This window comes from Neofelis nebulosa, chromosome 4 (genome assembly GCF_028018385.1).
Source record: "Neofelis nebulosa isolate mNeoNeb1 chromosome 4, mNeoNeb1.pri, whole genome shotgun sequence".
In the NCBI taxonomy this organism is placed as follows: domain Eukaryota; kingdom Metazoa; phylum Chordata; class Mammalia; order Carnivora; family Felidae; genus Neofelis; species Neofelis nebulosa.
Window position 1 is genome coordinate 99,237,834 of NC_080785.1, and position 12,092 is coordinate 99,249,925.

Below are 12,092 nucleotides of genomic sequence, written 5' to 3' on the forward strand. Positions count from 1 at the left end.
GTCAGAAACTATAAGGTTGAGTTTTCACACAAAGAAACTTTTATTTGTAGCAACTAAGGAGAGTTCCCAGGGAATGGCTTCCAAAGCTGTTACTCCCTGAGAGAGGGTGAATGGGTTCCTTTTGCTTAGGGTTAGGTTGTATATTTAGTTGGGGGAGCCTGGTCATCCTATTTAGAGGCAAGCGTAAGGTCACGCATGCCCATACATTGTATACTTTGTAAATGAGGCTGAGTTTCCTTGTTAGACGGAGAGTTTAGTATTAAAATGAGGTAAAAAGGTAATAGTACTCATTCCAGAGGTCACTCCATGGTCCATCTGTGCAGGAGTGAGTCAGGTTTAGCTCAAATGGAGTGGTCTGGGCAGGCCAGAGAGTCCAGGCAGTTGCCGTCATCTGGGGAGGTGGGGGTGGGTTGGGAAGGTGGGGGGGTGGGTGGTTCTCAGATTTCATTTGAGTGAAGGAGAAAGCTGAAAAGGACAGCTTACAGTAAAATGTAAGAGAAAGGCTAGTACAAGCAGCTGGACAGTAAAGGCCAGGTTTGGGGGCCTAGATGGTGACACGGGGAATTGCAAAGATAGTACAGTATGTCTTCAGTGACTACAAAACAGTATCAAAACCCGGAAGTCAATGGTAGTACAATGTGTCCGGTTCTGTGCCACTTTATCAGGTGTAGATTCCTGTAACCACCACCACAATTAAGATCCAGAACTGTTTTCATCACAAAAATCAGTTGAGGTCAACATTTTCCCAGATTGAGGAAAGTCTTACATCAGACAATGTTATATATCTTGTTTCTACCATCAACTCAGAAAACTCAAGAGGAGGAGAGTCTATTACATTTACCCATATCTTCACTCTTTTCATTGTTCCTTGATGTTCCAAGACTTCTTTTTTTAAAAAAACATTCTTTTCTGTTTTAAAAACTTCCTTTAGTCCTTCTTCTTTCAGCATAGGTCTATTCAAGCAACAATTTTAGTTTGCCAGAGTCTGAGGATGTTCCCCCCCCCCCCCCCACTAATTCCTGAAGGCTAATTTCACCAGATATATTCAGAGTTGACAGTTCTTAGAGCGCTTGAAAAATTGTATGGATTTTCCTGGCCTCTGTGGTTTCCAAGGAAAAATCTGTGATCCCAATTATCTTTCCCTTATTGGCAAGCAGTTGTTTCTGTCTCGATGATTTCAAGCTTTTTATCTTTAGTTTTCAGAAGTTTGTCTTATCAAGATTTCTTAGAGTTTATGCTGTTTGGGGTTCACTCAGCTTCTTGAATATATAGATTTATGTCTTTTGCCAAATTTGGAAACTTTTCAGCCTTTTTTTTTTTTTTTTTTTTCAAATACTTCTGCAGCCCCACCTTCTCTTTCTGGGACTCTGATGACATGTTAGATCTTTTTGTTACAAACCCATAGTTACTACCTTCAGGCTGTTATCCCCATTCACACTGAGTCATTTCTGTTTTAACTTTGAGTCTCTGATTCTTTCCCTTTTCCTCTCCACTCTGGTGTTCAGCCCTCCCAGTGAGATTTTTATTTAATTTCAGCTTCAAATTTCCATTTGATTCTTACATTTCTTTGCTGAGACTTTGTTTTTTCAGGTTTCAAGCATGTTCATAGTTGCTTAATGAAGATTTCTAAATTTTTTTTAAGTTTTTAAAAAAAATTTTTTAGTGTTTATTTTTGATACAGAGACAGAACATGAGCGGGGAGGGGGCAGAGAGAGGGAGACACAGAATCCAAGGTAGGCTCCAGGCTCCAAGCTGTCAGCACAGGCTTGAACTCAGGAACTGTGAAATCATGACCTGAGCCGAAGTCAGATGCTTAACTGAACCGCCCAGGTGCCCCTTTAAAGTTTATTTGAGAGAGTGAGAGTACAAGTTGGGGAGGGGCAGAGAGAGAGTCCCAAGCAGTTTCCATGCTATCAGTGCAGAACCTAACATGGGGTTCTCACAAACCGAGAGATCATGACCTGAGCCAAAATCAAAAATTGGACTCTTAACTGATGGAGACACCCAGGTGCCCCGATTTCTAAAATGTTTTTGATGGCTGCTTTAATAGCTTTGTCCAATAATTCCAACATCTGTGTCATCTCCATCTTGGTATCTGTTGATCGTCTTCTCCTTCAGGTTGAGATTTTCCTGGTTCTTGGTATGAAAGTGTAACTTTGTGTACAGTGAGACTCTGGATCATATTTAAATCTTCTGTTTTAGCAGGTCTTCTTCTCTGACACCACACTGGCGGGCACAGTCGGGGTACATACAGTGCCTCCCCACTACTGCCAGGTGGAGGCGAAGGTTCAGGCTCACTGCTCAGCCTCCCTTGACACCGAGGCAGGGATAGAGGTACGTCATTACTGCTTCCTACTGGAGAATGTGGGCTCCAGTGGTACCAAGGGGTTGGGCGCTTATTCCTGCTGGAGTGGGGAGAAGTGTAGGCTCTCCAGGTGGCCTCCACTGACACCACGGGGCAGGGGTGGGGGGTGGCATACCATCAGGCAGGGATGAGAGTCCCAGCTCTCTCTTAGGCCTTCTCTGCCACCACCCCAATAGGGAACTGGGTTGGGGAGACCTCATTGTAGCCAAGCAAGGGAGGAAGTCTAGACTCCACTTGGCCTTTGCTGACAGGGTGGGACTGAGGTTTTTCCATGAGTTTGGCTAGAATGCACAATTACTGTATAAAAGTTCTTTGCCTCTCTAGGTTGCCGCTTTCGGGTCCTTTGGCTTGAGAGAGCAGGCTGTTCTTGGCTTTTGTTGTCTGTTCTCATTGGTGTTTCTGGGTTGCTCATTCCATTTACACCCCAGTCTGAGACATGAAAGCAAAACAAACCAAAGAAACAAAAACACAAGGAACTCACTACTGTGTTCTTACTGAGGTACTTTGCCAATCTGCATTCTCCTTCTCTTCGTCTTTCAGAAGTGTCTCATGTTTATTTTATCTATGTCCAGGGCTGTTAGCTGTATTTAGTGGGAAGAATTCCAGGGAAAAACATATCTACTCCATCTTGTCCCTCCTACTCTGTTATGAATAATGAATTTGCTGAAAGTGTCCTAGACTGGCTTTATGTAGACTTAATTTGTAAAAGGGAAGCAGTATTTAAGTATTGTTTAACACAGATGAACCATTATAACACTCCCACTGGCTTCAGGCACACCGCTAAGGACACATTCTGTAATCAGCTCCCACACCCTGCAACCATAGTATGCTGTAGCAGTAGGAGTAAGGGAATCATCAAACTGCTGGGAAGTTTGAATGACAGATATCTTGGAATGACATATCTTAAGACAAAAGTAAAATCAAAGTTTTAAAAATCTCTAAATTTGTAAAATCGTACAAAAAGATCTTTGGCTAAAATTTACAATGATCGTTAGAATACTATAATCATCTCTTTCTCTCAGCTACATCTTCAGTAGTGGTCTTTACCCGGGCAAATATAGATACTGAATTCTCAATGCCAGGACTAGAACTAGGAATTAGTCTTGTCTTCTAATCTACTAACTCTTGCACTCATCAAGAGCAACTTTTTTTATAAAGCCACAATTCCCGATATCTGTGGAAAGGTGACGCTGTTCAAGTACCATCAGTCAAGCAGACATTTCATAATGCTTGTGATTAATTTGTGCTGATCTTGATAGCACCGCGCTCTTGTGGCCAACATTTACATTTGCAAAATGGGAGAATTTGAGAGATGGTTTACTGGTATAATCAGTACAATGGCAAAGAAAGATGCTACCTGGGCTATAAAAAGTAAATCAATGGGGACCCCACAAACTGGGATATGAATTAGTACAAAGTACATTAAATGTATTATAGAAACATTTTTTTTTTCCCCAGTTGGATAGCAATGGACAAATATGATATTTTCCTTCATTGTGCTTCTTAAAAATAGTGAGAACTCATGAATATCTTTCAGGGAACACCTTTAAGATTTTAGTGTCATGTGGGGAATAGTTTAGATGACAGGTAATGTCATTTTTGTGGCAAATGATACAATGGAAGAGAAATTAAATGATTTAACTTTTTAAAAATGCTTTTTTTTGCTGGTTTAAAACAAACACAAGATTCTAACAACCATCCTACGAGACTTTCCCACCAGCCCTAGGTGAGGTCCTAGATAAATTAGGGCTTCTCCAAATGGATCTGTGTGCAAGGTCCCTGGACTTGCCCGGAACATGTTTCCTATACAGAACCCTTGATGTGTTCTCAAAGCTTTCAGCTTTTGCTGTTTTCTCCACAAACCGTGAATTCTTTGTGTTTCTAGATAAAGAAACCCAACACAAACTAGGATCATCTTTAATATTAAAATTTTAGCAAATGACTCTCAAATTCACTATACTTTGCTTCCAAGTTCCTTTTCTGGGGACTGAGAGGAGTTTTAACAGTTTTAATTTTGGTATGAACTTAGCTGTCTTGCTTATCCCATGTGTTTAATAGAAGCAGAAAACACAGTCTTCCCCTTTGAGATGTTTGTGGCCTTTAAGTTCCCTTTTCAAAGAGTGGTGTAATTTTCTTAGATGTTTTCTTTTTAAAGTATCCTGGATTATGTTAGATCTTTCTTATCCCCATTTAAAACATGCCACTGAAACTGGGACCTAAAATACTGTCATATGTAAGATATCTGCCACCCAACTTGATAAGGGATTCTTAGGTAAACAAGTATAGAGCTTTAGGACAGTAGTTTGGATATATTGTATATTAAAAAATGGTTAATATTAAAAGCTTCCTTCTTTGAGCTGTTAAGAGTAAATCTTGCTGATCTAATGTGTCAAATATTTTATATAAACACGATGTTAAAGCAAATTCCTGCCATAATTCCCTCCCTTAGATGAAATCACTTGCTTTATGAGAAAAGTGGGGAGGGAGGGGCTGGGTGGATATTGGAGAGAAGGGATGTGTTTTGCCTGAGATGTTATGATACTTGTCTAATTTATCACTCACTTTGAAAACCCATGGTTTATGGTAAGAATTCATGAAAGAACAGAGTGGTACTAATACTTAGGAAAGGAGGCTGCCCCTGAACAAACACTGAAATACTACTGAACATAAAAACTGACAATTTCAAAAATTCTCATAAGTAGAGAAAATGATAAAATAAACCCCATACACTCATCAAGCAATAACATTCAACAATCACAATTTTGTAATCTAGATTCATTGATGTGTGGAGTGTTTTTAAAGTAAATCTCAAGCACCAAAGTTTATGTGAAAAAAATCAAAACATGGTTCTCTCTGGGATCAGAGTAGGAGCAGGAAATCGACTATAGTGGGGCCTGAGGGTATTTTCCCTGAGGATGGAAATGATCACAATCTTCATAGAGTATGGATTACATGAGTGCAAGCATTTATAAATATACATGGAATTGTACACTTTAATATTCGTGCATCTGTTTACTGTTTATAAAATTTGCCTTTACAAGTGTAAAAAAACCATGTGAAACCCTCCAGTTATTAGGGGTTTTTTTGTTTTTTAGAGTTAGCAATTCTGGAACTCCTTTCTGTATATTCTAGATTTGAGCAAATTAGTAAATATACCTAGGATGAGAGCCAAGTTCTTTCTCTTGGAGATGGAAGTTACATTTGTGGAAAGGAGGAAGTCTCAATTGTGTATGTAAGTGAATGAGTGTATACTCATGTATGCTCACACTAGCCCACTGAATGGAATTTAAGATTTCTTGGGGTTTCTTTTTGCCATTTGGATATATCCTACCAAAGATGCTGAGTCAGAACTGTTAAACTCACTAGAAATATTTCTTCACTACAGATTCTCTTGTTTCAATATTGTGTGTGTGTGTGTGTGTGTGTGTGTGTATATATATATATATATATACACACACACACACACACATTTAAAGATTGTGATTTAATTTTATTTTTAAATTATGTGAAAACAAAACACCATGGTTTCAAAGTCAAAAGTACAAAAGAAGATACATTCAGGTAAGTAAAGTTTCTATCCCTGTTTCCTACCTATATCCCCTGGCCCTTTGTTTGCTTTCTCTAAGGTAGTAATTATCCCAGTGTTTCTTTTTGAAAATAGGAGCTAATATATACATACATACATATACACACACACATGCATATACAATATGCATTATACACACACTCTTCAATCGTGTGAAAGTATCAAAGGTTTCAAAGTTTATTTAATCAGTTTTCTATTAATGGATATTTTGGTTATATTTGGGTTGTCTCCAGTTTTTGCTATTACAAATAGTATTGCATTAATAATACTATTTAAATGGCATTTAGTATTTTTGCCATCATATCTTTGGCAGAGTCTCAGACATGGGATTGGTGGGTCGAAGGGTAAAGGCATGTAACATTTTTCTAGGTCTTGTCAAGTTCCCCTCTATACAACTCTATAGGAGTTGTATCACTGGGTGCCCACCAGCAATTTAAGAAAGGCTGATTCCTCCCAGCCTTTCAAGAAAGTAGGTTCTCAAATTTAGGTGTTATTGCCAATGCTTGAAGAAAAATGGTATCTTCTTTTAATTTGTATTCTTTCTAAGAATGAAGTTGAGCCTTTTTTTTTCCCCCCTGAATGTTTAAAATTCACTTGCATTTCTTTTCTGTGAATTCATTAACATCTTTTGGCCACTTTTCTACTGGGTTACTGTTTTTCTCCACTTTTGCTCTTTAAAAATCAGGGATATTAACTTTTGTGATTTACGTTGTAAATTATTTCCAAGTTTGTCACTTACTTTTTGCTTTGTTTTTGTTATTTCCAGACATGCAGAAATTTGTTTTTATATAGTCAAGTTTATCAGTCTCCCTGATCACTTACAGATGATGACTCATGGTTGGAAAAGTTTCTCCACTTCCAGGTTCTAAGAGTTTACCAATATTTTTGCTAGTATTTAGATAGTTTCATTTTTACATTTAGATCTTTGACCTAACTGGAAATTGTATGCTGAGCAATGGATCCAATTTTATCTTTTTGCATATAGCTGTCTTTTCCAACATCATTTTTCAGAGGTCTTCCACTCCCTCCCCTGACTTAAGATGCTGCCTTTATCATAACCAGGTTTCTGTATACACTTGGGTACTTCCGTGTTCTCTATCCTGCAACACAGCATCATCTCTTCATGTGTCAGTACTTCATTATTTCATTTACAAATATGTTTTAACGTCTAGTCCTTCCTCCTTGCTCTTGCTTTGCAGGGATTTCCTGGCTACCTTTGTTTATTCTTCCAAATGGGTTTATAACTCATTAGCTTGTCTAACTTTAAAAAGCCACTAGTGATATTTTTATTGCCATCACATTAAATTTAACTCTGGGAGAACTGGCATCTTTCTGATGGAGAACCTTGCTATCCACGAATGTGGTATGCCCTTTCATTTGTCCATTTCTACTTTTTTATCTTGCAGTAGTGTTTCAGCACTTCTCATATAAGTTTTGCGGATTTCTTGCTAAGTTTTTACTATTTTGGGTTTGTTTGTTTGCTACTGTAAATAGGGTCTGCTCTCCATTATCTTTTTTCTTTTTTTTAACTTGAGAGAGCACAAGAGGGGGACAGGAGCAGAGAGAAAGATCATCTTAATTTTTTTTAATGTTTATTTATTTTTGAGAGAGCATGAGTGGGATAGGGGCAGAGAGAGGGAGACACAGACTCCGAAGCAGGTTCCAGATTCCAAGCAGTCAGCACAGAGCCTGACACGAGGCTCAAACCCACAAACCGCGAGATCATGACCTGAGCCGAAGTCAGATGCTCAATAGACTGAACCACCCACATTCAGGACGCGGGGCTCAATCCTACGATCCTGGGATCATGACCTGAGGCGAAATAAAGAGTTGGATGCTCAACCAACTGACTGAGCCACCCAGGTACAAGATTGTTTCTAAACATTAATGTCCTCTACTAAATACTCTAGTTTTCCACAGATTCTTTTGGGTTTTGCAGATATATAATGATATCATCTACATAAACAGCAACTGCTTTACTCTTCCTAATTTTGAGGTCTCTTGTTTTTGTTTTTTTTGCCTAACTATATTGGGTACAGCATAATGTTAAATAATAGTGGATATAGTGTATCCTTATCTTGTTTCTGACTTGAATGGAAAAAAACCTCTAGTAGTTTTCCAGTTGGGTAAGATGATCGCTTTGGGAATACATGTACGTGCACACACTCTCCTCTTATGAGAGGAACGATCAATTCTCATTTGTTTTTAATGTGAACACTTAATGAGTTTTTGTGAAATGACTTTCTGTATCTATAAAAGTATCACATGGGGCTCAGTTGGTTAAGTGTCCAACTTTGGTCTCAGCTCAGGTCTTAACCCTCAGGATCGTGAGTTCAAGCCCCATGTTGGGCTCCACACTGGGCATGAGGCCTAGTGAAAAAAAAAAAATGAAATAAAGATAATTTTCCTCCTTAGCTCTGTTAATATGATTAGCTCTATCAATAGATTTCCTTATATTGAACCACCTTGCATTCCTGAAATAAATCTTAGTCACTGTTAACAGAATTGGCTAGGTTAAGCTGATGTAAAAATGGCCCCTAATTTTAGGGGCTTTTAAGGGTTTATTTCTTTTTTCTTTTTTTTTTTTTTAATTTTTTTTTAACCTTTATTTATTTTTGAGACAGAGAGAGACAGAGCATGAATGGGGGAGGGGCAGAGAGAGAGGGAGACACAGAATCGGAAGCAGGCTCCAGGCTCCGGGCCATCAGCCCAGAGCCCGACGCGGGGCTCGAACCCACAGACCGCGAGATCGTGACCTGAGCTGAAGTCGGACGCTTAACCGACTGAGCCACCCAGGCGCCCCTTAAGGGTTTATTTCTCACCCATGCTACATGTCCCATTGTGGGTCAGCTGTAAGCTCTGTTACATATCATCTTCATTCCAGAACTCAAGTCCCTAGAGTAGCTACCATCTAGAACATTACTGACTTTTGGGAAGAGAGAAAAGAGGGCATGAAGAACCAAGGGCTGGCACTTAAAACTTTTACTCAGAAGTCTTGCTTATCACTTCCACTCACAAATCAATTGGCCAAAACAAGCCACCTGGTCACACCTGAGTTCAACAAGACAGGGATATATAATCTTCCCATAGAGGAGGGCACTGCAAAGATATAGGCACCACCATATTTTGTGAAAAATAATATACCACTTATTATATGTCCCTGGATTCAGTTTGCTAGTGTTTAGAATTCTGCAACCACATTCATGGGAGGAATTGGTTTCTCTCTTTATAAAACTGACGTGGAAGTACAAAATTACTTTCTTATTAAGGCTGCAAGGTGATTGACACATGGTAGCTGCACTTAAAAGCTAAGTGTTACAAGTCTTTTTTGCGGGGACTCGGAGGCAGTAGGCTGCTTCAGGATGAAGCTGAACATCTCTTTCCCAGCTGCTGACTGCTAGAAACTCATTGAAGTGGATGACGAATGGAAACTTCACACCTTTTTTGAGAAGCGAATGGCCACAGAAGTTGCTGCTGATGAACTAGGTGAAGAATGGAAGGGTGATGTGGTCTGAATCAGTGGTGGCAATGACAAACAAGGCTTCCCCATGAAGCAGGTGTCCTGACCCATGGCCGTGTCCGCCTGCTGCTGAGCAAGGGGCATTCCTGCTACCGACCAAGGAGGACTGGAGAAAGCCCATATCTGTTCGGGTTGCATTGCGGACCAACCTCAGTGTTCTCCATGTGGCCATCGTGAGAAAAGGGAGAAGGATATTCCTAGACTCACGGACACTACAGTGCCTCATTACCCAGGGCCCCAAAAGAGCTAGCAGAAACCTCAGACTTTACAATCGCTTGAAGGAAGATGATGTCTGCCAGTCTTTGTGAGAAAGCCCCTAAACAAAGAAGGGAAGAAACCTAGAACCAAAGCTCTCAAGATTCAGCGTCTTGTTCCTCCACCAGTCGTCCAGCATGAACGTTGGCATACTGCTTGGAAGCAGCACACTGAGAAACATAAGCAAGAGGCTGCAGGATATGCCAGACTGGTGGCCAACAGAATGAAGGAGGCCAAGGAAAACACCAGGAACAGACTGCCAAGAGACGGAGGCTCTCTTCTCGGAAAGCTTCTATCTCTGAGTCTGAGTCCTGTCAAAAATGAGATTGTTCTAAGAAGAACAAATAAGATCAAATATCAAAATAATAAAAAAGCTAAGTATTATGTGGTGGAGGAAAAAATTTCTGCCTCGAAGGCTTATTATTTAATGATAAAAGGCATTTAATATACCACATGTGATATGTGATACATACCTATGTCTGAGAGGCATGTTTTTAATATTTTCATCTCCCACTTTTCTACCCTGGATTGTAAAATGCCACAGTTTTTCTCTACATGTTCCTGAATGTACTTTCACCTGAGCAACTCCGACTCTGGCCAAAAAACAAGCCTGGATGATGTACAGGTTACTAAGGAGGCAAGAATCCTGTAGGTGGGGCCTAGAGGTTTTCCCATCATCCTCCCGCCGCCTCCTGACCTCCTCAGCCATCAGGCCTCCTGTGTATAAGACAGCTTTTGCCAAGCATCTCAACGAGCGGTAAAAGCATTGCCTCACTTGTAAGATAGGTGCTTGGTAAGTATTTCTTCATATTTTTCATACAAACTGAAAACCAAACAGTCAAGTGGCCTAAGGCTGCCTGACTTCAGGAAACCCTTGAGCTGCTGCCTATTGAGCATTACCTCGACCTTCCCACTGTGCCAGCAGACAGAGGCCACTTTGTCAAGTTCTGGCTGTTTTGTATACATGTATTTTATTTCAGCTTCTTCATCTTTACTGTTAAAAACTTTACCAAAACCGGGAGTAATAAAACGTCTCATCAGGTATTATTAAATCAGTGAAGGGGGGATGGTTGAAGGGAAGAGAGGTAGGAGGAAGCCAATCCTAGAAAAATAGAATCAATGACAGTAAAATGTGTGATTTATCAAAAAGTCCTATCAGCCCGTCAGGACATATTCATCATAGTCTCTTAACCATCCATTAACTGTGCAATCATATGCTTACTCCCAAATCTATGATGGCCACAAGCCACATGCAAAATGCTAACACTGGCACATGTGGTGGCCAACTCACCTTTCCAGGGCTTTCTTTTACTGTGGCTTCAGCTAACCTATCCCCTGGCCAAAATGGGTATCTTCGTTCTGGGGCATAGCTCATATTTCTCCTGCTGAGGCCTTTTTTTGTGTGTTTTCTTTCCATTTGCAGGCCACTCTCTTATCATGTCTGAAATCTTAGATTTCAAAAAAAAAAAAAAAGAGAGAGAGAAAGAAATCTTAGATTTCAAGGCCCATCAGATGACTGCTCCCTCCAGACTGCCTCCTGGATTCCTCCTAATCAGTATCTCAGTCTTCTCCATCGTTTTAGCACCAGTGCTTGAAACTCTTCTGGCACAGTGTTCCTAACACTCTAACTCCCCGGGCCCTCCCCACCCACTCAGCATGCCAGCTGGTAGGCAATTTGCAGGGGAAGACATGCCACATCCTGTAAAGGATGTAGCAGTCATACTACCATTTGTTGGCTGTGATTTCTGATTTGTTGACTGTGCTCTCTCTTCCACAGTCTATGGAATTCTTACAATTCTAGTGAAGCCCTTTTCCAGTCCCTGAGCTGGGTGTGCAGGGGGCACTTGCTCAAACTCTGCTTGTGGGCAACAGTTGCCTTTTCTTCTGATGACAATGTGCATTATCCAAGATGTCTTCAAGGTAGTGGGAGTCAATGGCTGAGTCACAGTGATTACTGGATACATAGGAAGTGGTGGGCTGCAAATACACATCACTGCTATGCTCAAAGCAATGAAAGACAATGTCTGTCTGCAATGGCCAAGTCCCAGCCTGTTCACAATTGCCCAAGGTGGATGGAAGTAAACTTAACTGGAAGAAGTACTCAAGATGGTGATTTCCAAATAGAAATCAAGGATTTTTTCCTGACACAATACTATTTCCTGTCACTTGGGTTAGAAAAGCCTCTTAATTCAAATTCTACACAAAAACTGTCACTTGCTTTTACTTCAGAACAGATGGCCCATCCAGGCCCTGGCTTTCTATGATTTGGCAATAGCAAGAAGAAACAAGCAAACACTGAAAGGAAGTAAAAGAGAACAATCAAACATGAAACAATATGTAAACTAACGCATATACAATAAACAGTG

General features: G+C 40.2%; 1 protein-coding gene across 2 annotated transcripts in view; it reads left to right on the top strand.

The window, feature by feature from the left end:
* STK17A (serine/threonine kinase 17a) overlaps positions 1-12,092 on the top strand; it is a 62,884-nt gene that overhangs the window by 44,378 nt on the left and 6,414 nt on the right. The window lies entirely within an intron of this gene.